Source organism: Mustela lutreola, chromosome 3 (genome assembly GCF_030435805.1).
Source record: "Mustela lutreola isolate mMusLut2 chromosome 3, mMusLut2.pri, whole genome shotgun sequence".
NCBI lineage: Eukaryota > Metazoa > Chordata > Mammalia > Carnivora > Mustelidae > Mustela > Mustela lutreola.
In genome coordinates this window covers 34,705,614-34,715,162 of record NC_081292.1, presented here as the reverse complement: position 1 = coordinate 34,715,162, position 9,549 = coordinate 34,705,614, and the positions used below count along the sequence as shown (strand labels likewise).

The window sequence follows — 9,549 nt, the reverse complement described above, 5'->3', positions numbered from 1 at the left end:
ATGCTTGGGGTTATAAGAATGTCTCCCTTCTAGGTTTGCTGCCTTCTGCAAAAAGGTAATTGAAATAGCAATGTTCCAATGTCCAGGCTCAAAAGAGTAGGGAGTGGTAAGGGCTCCTCCAGAACAGGCACAGAGCTCCCTGCTCTCAGCCCCAGGGCACGTGGAAGCTATCTGAGCCACATTCTCCATGTCTGAGGTGTTCTACTGCCCCTTAGCTTGGAGGGTCTGACCTGGCAGCCACCACACCCCTCTGAGGTCCAACTCTAGGTCACTGGGGAAGAATTCTTGGAAATACGCTGGCCCTCTCCGGGTAGTACCCTGGCAGGGGACCAGCTTGGTCCCTCCCTACCCTGGCAGGGGAGCCAGGCTTCCAGCTGCCCAGCCCCTCCGAGTCTAGAAGCTAGCAGCCAGACCTGGGACACAGGCCTTCCTCAGCCACACCAGGCAGGGCCTCCCGGGTTGAACCTGCAGGGCTCCAGCTGCAGGTTCCCCCCTCCTCCCCCCTCCCTCCCCTTCCCACGCCTCCCTCCCAGGATTCCCGAGGACTTTGTCAGTGTGCCTCACGCCAACATCACACCCACCCTGACTCAGAGCATGTGAGACAATATACATGCCACTCAGAGCTCACAGCACGTACCCGCCTTCCCGGAGCACTAGCTGGGGAAGTCTTTCTCCTGCCTCTCATCTCCTTCCACCTGATAGGAAGCACCATGGTTAAGCACTCAGTCACAGACTGAAATTGCTGGGTTCAAATCCTGGCTTTCCCATTTTCTAGGTTAGGTCACTTAACCCCTCTGTGCCTCAGTTTCCTCATCTGCAAAAGGTGACCAATCATGATCCCTACCTCGTAAAGCAGTCCTAAGGATTAAATGAGGCAATGCATAAAAAGAGCTTAGAGAAATGTCTGGCATGTTGTGAACATTGGCTAAATATTACTTACTGGCCATTACCGAGACTTGGCCTGTATCCTCTGTAATCATCGGCATGGTGAGCAGTGGGCACACAACGCTAGGCCCTGAAGGAAAGGCATACAGAAGGAAAGCTGTGATCTCCATTCTCAGCTCCGGTGTGCCCTTGGAGAAAACCTGAGAGCACCTGCCTGGTAGATTTCTGTCGTGCTTTGTGACCACCTTTATACAAATCCTTCGAATGTTCTACCTGTGTTTGGGGAAAATCCCGCAGTCCAGGTCCATGCCCCTCTCAAGGGCAGAAGCCAGAAACTCGATCTCCCAGCATCCCTTGCAGGGGAGAACAGGTTCCACCAATCAGATGCGTTCACCTGAGACCTTGTGGAAGCCGGAGACCTTGGGACCCTCAAAGGCAGACAACTCTCCTCCATGCTTTTCTCTGCTTTTCTGTAGGGGGTGTTATGAACTGAATGAATGGTGTCCACCGCCCAAAGATACGTTAGAATTCTAAACCCTTGTACCTCAGAATGTGAGCTTTTTGGGAGATGGAATCTTTTCCAAGGTAATCAAGTTAATGAGGTCATTAGGGTGAGCTCTAATCCAATATGACTGATGTCCTTATGAAAAGGGGGGAATTTGGACCCAGAAACATGCACACAAGGAGAAGGCCATGGGAAGCTGAAGGCAGAGACGGGGTGCTGCCTCTCTAGGCCAAGGAAGGCCAAAGACAAGCGACTGTCCAGCAGCTGGGGAGAGGCATGGAGGCACGGAAGCTACCAGGAGGAACCACACTTCCGAGACCTTGATCACAGATTTCTAGCTTCCAGAACTGTGGGGAGATACATTTCTGTTGTTTAAGCCTCCCAGTTTGTGATGATTTGGGATAGCAGCCCTAGAAAATGAATACAGAGGGGAAGTTCCAATGCTTCTGTGTCAAATGGAAACTCCTAAGAACAGGCAATTTCATTTGTTTTACTTACTAGCACATAGAGGGCCCCGAAGAAATGCATGTTCAGTAAATGAGTGTCTTCCTCACAGTTCACAGCACAGGGCCTACAGGACAGAGAAAGGTCCGACAGTCACAGGGGGTGGGGGGGGACTCTTATCTATTACCATCCAGCTCAGCTGTGGGCCCGGAGGGACCATACCTGCCAGATGTCCAAAGAGCCCCCTGATGCAACGGGGTCTCCGGCCCTGTGTGGGCAGGTTCTGGTGGGTGGCCACAGGGCCTTGCAGCTTCACTGAAGAGACCTTAGAAATCCCATTTGAACTCTCTCATTTTAAAACCCACAAGGCCCATGGAGGCTCTAAGTGACTTCCCAACCCATGTCTTTCCATGTCGTGGCACTGCAATTCAGGGAATCCTCAAGGTCAGCCAGAACACACATCAACACGGACCCTTTCAATCAATCTGTCTTCCATGCTATTTTGCTTTCTCCAAAGTTTCCTTCCTTCTTCCCTCCCTTCCTTTATTTCTTCTTTCTTTTCTTTTCTTGTTTTCATGAATAGCAGGGTCATAATGAGAAGTCACTTCGTGGCAGGGAGAGACTCTGATTTCCGGAGGAAAATGATAATCCTGCCTGCGGCCAGTACAGTGGTTCCTGCTGCATATTTTCTAGTCTGATTTCTTCTGATTTCTCTGGAATCTAATACCTCTGCGACAATGGCTTGGGGATGGGGGCAAAGATCTGCACAGCCTAGCGGACTAGTCTGAGTATGACTGGAGACCTTCTCTCGTTTGGACTGAGTGTATGAGTGAATGCATAGGACTGTGTCTGTATGAGAAAGAGTTGGGTGGTGTGGGGGGAGATGGACCTAGGAAGGCCCTTTCCCAGAGGAAGAAGAGGCGGCTGTCCCATGTCCTGCGATGCCAAGCTGCCTGGCCAGGCCTCTCTCCATCTTCATTTGCAAACCAGATCATAATGAGGACTAAAGTCACCCAGATGGGTCACAGGGAGTCCACAGGGCCCTGCCCAGGAGGTTCAGCCTCTGGGCCACACCCGGGCCTGTCTGGGAATGGGCCTCCCTGTGGTAAGAAACGTGAGCCTCCCCACCGCGTAAGGGCTGGGCCTGTCCCTCACAGAGAGCCCTTTGTGCCTGAGAAGGGACTGGCAGACTTCCAGGCACGGCCCACCCCGCCCCGCCCCGGAGCTCCCCACCTTTCCTCTCCAGCTAGGCCTCCCTTCCTCACAGAGTGCAGCCGCCACCCTACTGAGGGCAGAACACTGGGGAGGAGGCCTGGGCTTTTCCAGAAGCATGACCCTGGGAGCCCCTGGCTAGAAGCCAGGGTGACTCCAAGGACTTCTGCCCTCATGCTGCAGCAGGCAGATGGAGCAGGGGCTGATGACAGGCTCACCTGGGGAGCCAGGGGCAAGAGAGAGCCAGCCATGGGGTGGAGGAGAGAGCTCTGAAGCAGAAAAGCCCTTCCTACTCTCGTCCTGCCCAGATAAGGGTGAGATACAGCATCATCTGGTTTGCTGCTGGGGAGACACCATCACTGAAGGTCCATGATTACAATGGCAACTGTTCATGTTCCTTTAAAAATTAAATTTAAAAAAACCCCACAAGAAATCTCATGGGCTTGTCAGAGCCTTCCTCCCCCGCTGTCGGCTCCCATTATGAATCCGTGGCATCTTCCGCAGAGAGTTAATTACATGTTGTGTGAAAGATACAGGGCTTCCTTTTACATTTTTTTTTTCTCCTTGATGGGTCCTAACCCTTTCAGCAGCCTGCCTCTGCCTCCTCCCTGTGCTGCAGAGAGGAGGGGCACGGAGGGAGGAGGAGGGGCAGGCCTGCCATCCAGGAGGCCCAGCAGGGTGCCCTCCTGCATCCCTTGGCGCCTGGCTTCCAGCCTCAGATGGCTCAGGAACAGCCCTACCCATCTAGGCATCATGCTCCGTGATGGGGAGATCCTGAGCTCCCTCGATCATGACGGAGCGGAGTGCAGATGGAAAGTGTTAATTTAGGGACCCAGCCCTTGGTCCCTCCTTTCCGCGGTCTCTCTCCTTTTCCTCTCCTTCCCTCACCAACAGGGCGCAGGGCGGAAGGCAGCCCAAGAACAGCATCCCAAAGTCTGAGGGAAGGCACGCAAAGGGAACAGGACCCGTTCCAGGAGGCCTGATGCAGAGATTCACAGCCTACGTTCTTAGTTCCTTTTACTGATTGTTCCCACCTGTAGCCCCATAGTTCATTCCTGAGATGGCTCATCTTTTCTCTTAAGAGGCGATGACCAACTCCAGGAGCAACAAGTGTGGACGAATACCTTGAATTACTGCCTCTCTGAGGTGTAGAATTTCACCTCCTGATGAGAAGGCTCCCAGCACAGCTGTGGGGCCCTCTCCGGGCAAGCTACAGCTCCCCTGGGCTTGACAAGTCTCAGCACTGAAGGGCCAGGGCCCTCTTAGCCAACCCCTGCCCCAAGCCAAGACACACCTTAAAGTGGAGAACCTTCTACCATCCTCCAATATCGCTCCAGTAAACCAGCAATAAAAGAAGCCTCAAGGTTGTGAGTTAAAAGTAATCAGGTCTATAATTACGATGCTCAACTAACTGCACACAGATTAACCGCTTTTTAATGGGGCAAACCTTTCATTGTGGGCCGCTGTCCTCCTGCAACTATACCCTTCCTAATTCCAAATTAGGGCAGAGTCTGGGAATGTTAATTCATTTTAATTATTAGCCTAGCCTACTTTAAGAAACACAATCTGCTGCTCCTGGATTCCAAAATAAAATATGAATATGAATTTTTCTATTCTTTTGGATATTGTGTTTTACAGCTGCCCATCTTAGGGACAAGGAGTGGACTTGAAATAAATAAATAAACAGATAAATAAACAAACAAATAACTCCTCTTCAAAGCACAGTGTAGGCCCAGAGGGCATAACTGACTGGTGTGACAAACCACACTGGATTACTGACAAGCGGGTTGTCCATGGCCTCTACAGCAGTTGGGGGGTGGGGGGGGGTGGGCAGGGAATTCAGCTCAAATGTGCAGAGCCTGTGAGAATGCAAATTCCCAGGCCCTGCGCCCAGACATCCTAATTTAATAGGTCTGGGGTGGGGTCTAGAATTCTTCTTTTTTTTTTTTTAAGATTTTATTTATTTATTTGACAGAGATCACAAGTAGGCAGAGAGGCAGGCAGAGAGAGGAAGGGAAGCAGGTTCCCTGCTGAGCAGAGCCCGATGTGGGGCTCGATCCCATGAGCCTGAGATCATGACCCGAGCCGAAGGCAGAGGCTTAACCCACTGAGCCACCCAGGCGACCCAATTCTTCATTTTTTTAAAAGATTTATTTATTTGTTTATTTATTTGACAGACAGAGACACAGGAGAGGCAGGCAGAGAGAGAGGCCCAACCCACTGAGCCACCCAGGCGCCCCTAGAATTCTGCATTTTTAACTAAGCATCATGGACAATTCTGATGCAAGGACCCCCCCCCCAACTTCATGTTGAGAAATTCCAGAGGGGTTATAGCTGCGGCTCATAAGTATAACAATCAGCCGGACAGCTGGCAGCTGCCGTTCCTCTCCCAGTCAGAACTTTCCGGGAACGTATATTCCAGGAAACTTCATATATCTATTTTTTAAATAACATCGTTTTTTCACCTTGATTACAAAGGTATTGCAGAAGGGCGCCTGAGTGGCTCAGTGGGTTAAGCCTTTGCCTTCAGCTCGGGTCATGATCCGAGGGTCCAGGGATCGAGCCCCGCATCCTGCTCCCTGCTCCTCAGGGAGTCTGCTTCTCCCTCTCTCTCCTGCTCATGCTCACTCTCTCTCTCTCAAATAAATAAATAAAATCTCAAATAAATAAAGCTATTGCAGAGAACTTATTTAACGCCATAATTAAACAATAAGTCACTCATAATCCCTCCATAAGGGAGGGCACTATTAACATTATGTTGTGTTCTTCCCCTCTGTGTATTTTTTATAAAGCTGACAACATACTGAATATATCATGCCATTTTCACTCCCTGCATGTTACTATTTCTTTTCTGAATTATTATTTCTAAAGCTATATAATGTCCCTCTCGTGTAGATGTGACTTATCTTAATATCCATCCTTAAGTGTTAGATGTTGAAGTTGTTCCAGGTAATTAATTATTATAAACAATATTGAGATGGATATCTCTATGCATAAAGTTTATCAAAATTTTGGCTGACTTCAGTAGCTGGATTCTTAGAAGTAGATCACTGGATTAAAGGATAGGAACATTTTTTTTTTTTAAGATTTTATTTACTTATTTGAGAGAGAGATTACAAGTAGGCAGAGAGAGCGGGGGTGGAGGGGAAGAAGCAGGCTCCCAAGCAGGGAGCCCAATGTGAGGCTGGATCCTAGGACCCCGGGACCATGACCTGAGCCGAAGGCAGAGGCTCCAACCCACTGAGCCACCCAGGCGCCCAAGGATAGGAAAGTTTTAACTGATAAAAAGACTACCAACTTGCCAGCATACAGAAGAATGCCCCTGGGCTGACCACCCGCTCAGCCTGAGCTACAGCCTGATAGGAACACACTCTTACCGTATGTTATTGGTTGAATTATTTTCCCTAAAAAAAATTGCAGAATCCTAACCCCCAGTACCTGTGACCTTATTAGGAAATGGTCTCTGAGGGTGTAATCAAGTTAAGAGGAGGTAATCAGGGTGGGCCTTTGTCTGATATGACGGATGTCCTTATTAAGAGGAGAGTGCCATGAGAAGACACAGACACACTGGAAGAATGACAGGTGCCCATGAAGGCAGAGACTGGAGTGACGCAGCTGCATGCCAAGGAATGACACCTGAACTGGGAAGCAGAGGCAGGCTTCTACCTAGAGTCTCAGAGGGAGCGTGACCCTGCTGACACCTTGATTTCAGATCTCTAGCCTCCAGAACTCAGAGCTAATAAATTTCTGTGGTGCTTGGTTATGCATTCCTAGGAAATGAATATACATACGTTCTCCGGGTTGGTGTCTGCTGGGCCAGAAATGGCTGAGGTGCAAAGCACAGTTCCGGCTCCCTTTCCGAAGGGTACCCTGTGTGGCCAGTTAATCTGTCCTTCCTGGGAGCATTTCCTGCTCCCGTGCAGGAGAGCAAGTGTCCAAGGCCCAGCTGGGACTCTGGGGGGCCATCAACCATGGGAGCATCTTTTGGCGGGTCCAGTTTGCTGTTTCCCTCAGTCACATCTCACATAGTAGAGGGGCAAAAAAAACAAACTTTGCATTTTTCTTCAAACGCTTGGATTTGACTGAATGGAGTAGGTTATTTATTAGGCTCTTTCAACACTTCCTGGATTAAAACCTTGTTCAGCAGCTCAGTCATGCCTAGTGTCTGGGCAAAGGTCATCTTTGTCACTGATAGGCCTCAGACTGAGTCGTGATCAGTTTCTCTCAGATCCTTAACCCAGGACTGGTTGGTAGATTACACTGCTATTACATTCTTTACCTCTCTAGAAATGTTGGTCTTCCTTTCCTCCAGTGGCTTCTGAAAAAGAGCTCATTTCTCCCTTAAGCAGACCTTCTTGACCGTGGACAGAACCTGGACCTAAAGAATCCCCAATGGAGAAAATCATACACAGGAAGAAAATTATATCAGGAGGGTTTTACCCCTACAGTCAGAAAGTCTAAAACACTTGAAGCTGCTCCTTATTGAGCACCCTTTACTGAATGGCTCTTCCTTCTTCTGGTCCTCACAAGGGCACTAAGATGTGGATGCAATGATCTCTATTTTATGGAGAGGTAAAGCCCAGGCTCAGGCAGATCAGCAGGTGGCCCAAGGTCACAGAGCTCAGCCGTGTCTTAGGCAGAGGTAGAACCAAGATTTTCCTACAGTGTCCTGGGCTCTCTGCTCTATTACGTGCCCAAAGATGCCTTAGAGGAGCTTCACTTCTCAGTGGAGTGATAAATGCTATCACTTATCACAGATGCCGGATGTTTTGAGGAGTTATGCCAAACTTTTGGAGGCAGATATTTCTAAGTTAGCTCAGTTTCATGTCCAAATTTTCTGGTATCTGCAGTAATAGAGAATTTTGTTACATGATCCCTGAAAATAGTCTAACCTCTGCTAATTCATCTCTTGATCTTATACCTACTTTCAACATATCTTTTCCCCCAAAGTTGCAAAAAAAAAAAAAAAAAAAAAGTAACCCCTCTAAATGCATACGAGGAATCTTACATTTAATGGTCTTTGAAAAAGTTTTGTGAAGAAGCCTAGCCCCTTGGGGGGGGTGGAGAGACAGCCCCTAATATTTTTTGTATTTTGTATGAATGTATTTATACATGACATGTTAGCTTTAATGAAGTCCATCTGTCTTCTTGAGTGTGGATGTACACACAATGGGCTAGCTTTAGTGAGTTCCACTTAAATTCCATTGACCCTCTGCCCTCGTTCCAACTGCTAAGGGAAGGAGCAGACTTTCTGCTGAGTGGCCTCTGGAATCAGCGAGGAGGATGAACCTGGGGCCCTGGGGCTGGGCTAAACCATCAAGCAAGGAGCAGGCTGGGCCAATACCCGAGATAAGGCTCTCATGGAAGTAGAGACAGCAAGCAGGAAGCCCAGTCAGACACAAAGGAAGCCTATGAGGCCACGCATGGGGCAGAGGGGGGCAGAGTTGACAGCTAATTCATTTCCTCAGGAGCTCCACCAAGGGGGGAGCTGCAAAGATGAAACTCTGGGCCTCCCAGGGGGCCTCTGGGTGGAGAGGGAAATTGAATTCAGCAAAACCTCTGAGGCCATACAAAGCGAAGTAAGAGTTACTTGAATGCATGGGCTGGGTGCACTCAGACAGTGGAGCAGGAGAAAGGAGCTTCCCAAAGAAGATGGCAACTGAACTGGGCCCAAACCAGAAATATGAGAAATCAAAATGTGAAATGCTAGAGAAGGTAACCCTTACCAAGGCAGTTCTCAGTCTGGAAAAAAAAAAAAAAAAAAATGTGGAAGTTGGGGGTGGCAGCGTTTGTGGCTTAAATATCCGGTCACAGCCCTCCTCCTGCACCTGGCCTTGGCTCCCAAGATAATCTCCACTGGTCCAGCCCCCCAGCTTACCCAAAGGGCAACCACACAGGGCCCCGGACCTTCCATCACCAACACTTTCCATACCCAAACCCTGGTCACTCTTTCTGCCCTCCGATGTCACCAACACTTTCCGTACCCAAACCCTGGTCACTCTTTCTGCCCTCCGATGTCACAGGCCTATGCATCCTGACCCATCTCAGCAAATTACACCCCTTGATTTCCCAAAAGGATCATTTTTAACTCTTTTCTGCAGAGGCCTGTAGCACAGAGCTTCCCAGAAGTCTGGTTCAGTGCTATTTTGAGTTGGACTGGATTGGCAGAGATGAGCCGCCCACCCGAACACTAGGGAAAAGGCTGCCCAAGGAGAAGGGGGCCAGGAGCTCCCGCTCTACGTGAGCTGGAATGAGGGTCATATGGGGCGAGAAGCAGCTCACATGGTCCCTGTCGAGGCTGTGCTGACAAATAGCTCTGGACAGATCCAGGCGGGTTTTGTTCACCCAGCTGTTGTGCTACTTCTGCCTGCAAGATGAGACACGGACACCCCCCTCCCCGGGCTGGCATCACTTGTTGAGCCGTGGCTTTGGAAAGAACAGCGAGTTAAATCCCGGAAAGAGCTCGAGAATGAAATCCAGCTGGAGGCCCACCAAGGACAGTT

At 49.6% G+C, this 9,549-nt stretch overlaps 1 long non-coding RNA gene across 1 annotated transcript; it reads right to left on the bottom strand.

Moving 5' to 3' along the window:
- Window positions 1-960: 960 nt before the first annotated feature.
- LOC131828023 (uncharacterized) lies at window positions 961-7,630 on the bottom strand. Its single transcript, XR_009352191.1, has 3 exons — window positions 6,838-7,630; window positions 1,889-1,961; window positions 961-1,015 (listed from the first exon to the last, which is right to left on the bottom strand). It is a non-coding gene; the product is annotated as an uncharacterized LOC131828023 (long non-coding RNA).
- Between the last annotated feature and the right edge of the window lie 1,919 nt (window positions 7,631-9,549).